The sequence below is a fragment of the Ranitomeya variabilis genome, chromosome 2, assembly GCF_051348905.1.
Source record: "Ranitomeya variabilis isolate aRanVar5 chromosome 2, aRanVar5.hap1, whole genome shotgun sequence".
Taxonomy (NCBI): Eukaryota; Metazoa; Chordata; class Amphibia; order Anura; family Dendrobatidae; genus Ranitomeya; species Ranitomeya variabilis.
Window position 1 is genome coordinate 515,321,365 of NC_135233.1, and position 1,681 is coordinate 515,323,045.

The 1,681-nt window shown below is 45.5% G+C and overlaps 1 long non-coding RNA gene across 1 annotated transcript; it reads right to left on the reverse strand.

Moving 5' to 3' along the window:
• Window positions 1–308: 308 nt before the first annotated feature.
• LOC143809681 (uncharacterized) lies at window positions 309–1,385 on the reverse strand. The gene is made up of 4 exons (XR_013222391.1): window positions 900–1,385; window positions 749–809; window positions 590–673; window positions 309–388 (listed from the first exon to the last, which is right to left on the reverse strand). It is a non-coding gene; the product is annotated as an uncharacterized LOC143809681 (long non-coding RNA).
• Between the last annotated feature and the right edge of the window lie 296 nt (window positions 1,386–1,681).

The window sequence follows — 1,681 nt, forward strand, 5'->3', positions numbered from 1 at the left end:
CAGGTTTATTAAACACACACAAACCAAAAACTTAACTGCGCCTGCTTGGGGTTGAGTGCCGATATTGTGGGGTGTTGAGTTGTGAGGTCTGGCTTATGTATGTGCTGTGAAAAAGTAATGACTTTCTCACATCATACACAGTTGTGTGAGCATGGCCAAGGTATTGACTACATCACACTGCATTGCGATTCTTACCAAATGCAGAACGGACCCGAGCCGGGGCATTGGCCCAGCCATCCCACAACGCTGCGGCCACCTCATTCCAAAGCCTCCGGATCGTCACATTGTTGGCGTGCAGTGGATCTCGGGTGTCCCACAATGCGACTCGCTCGTGAACCAGGGAGATGAGGTGTTCATTCTCAATTAGGTCCTCATCCTCCTCTGGAACCTAACAACAAAAAGTACATTAATATAGGAGGCGTTCACATACGGAAGACAGAAAACAGAATCAGAGGAATGGCATGAATATTGAAGTAAAAAAAAACACTGGTGCTGAAGCAAAAGGGAAAGAAAGAGAGAAGTAGAAAGAAATGAAGATTCAAGAATTATAAAGTGAGGATACAATACACATTCAGCCGGGTATACTTACACGATGCCGCCGTCTTGCCCGGCCGTGACTACGCTGCTCCTGCCCAGTCTCCTGCCCAGTCTCTTCCGCTGTAGAAGAAGTGGTCTGAAAAAGGGAAAATATACATTGTCATATGTGTAGATGTGACAGTGAATACAATCTGAGGAGGTGAATACTCACTTCGCTGACATGTTCCCCTTGTGCAGGCCCAGGCGTTTCCTCATCAGAAGAAGAAGACATTCTGATGTGTGCAGAAAGAAAGGAATGACAGAAATTAGGGCACATAGACACAGATTATAGAAAAGAAATGCATTGGATAGGATATACTTACATAGTTCTGAGGCTTGTTTGCTGATCCAAGGGGCTGTGGGGCGTCTCGTCTGCAAGGCAGTCTGATGAGTAGTGACCTGCAACTGTCCACACCCTCCCTTTATCACCTTGTATGTGGGGGGTGGCTTATCAGTGTCTAGACATGTTTTTCTCAATTGAGACGCATGCGTCGGCAAACGCAAGCAAACGCATGTACTGAAAAACGCATGCGTTTACATAGACTACAATGCGTTTTTTGGGCGCAAACCTTGCGCAATCAGCCGCATACGTTTCCAGGCGGCAAAATGACGCCTCTAAAAATTACTACATGTTGCATTTCCGCGCCAAGACGCAGACGGCTAGACGACGCATGCGTCGTCAAACGCGGCAAAACGCGAACATAGAAAAACGCATGCGTCGATAATGTTAAATATAGGAATACACAACGCATGCGGATAGTTGCGGAAGAAACGCTGCGGACACAACCGCAAATGTGAAAGCGGCCTAACACAAGTAATTTCATGTCCATAATGTTATGATTTGGGAGACAAAATGTATTGCCACAGGTAGATCCATTCTTTTTTCTCTTATTGTGTGGCGGTGAGAATTCATTCTTGTTCTAAGCTTTTGCCCTGTCTCCCCCACATACAGACCCCCAGTTGGACATTTAGTACAAATAATTAGGTACACCACATTAGAAGTGACGCAGTTGAAAGTACCTGGGATCTTGTAGTCCTGATGTGAATTGGGGATCTTTGTCTTGTCCGTGGTCATTATAAATGGACAGGTTTTATATTTTTTCTG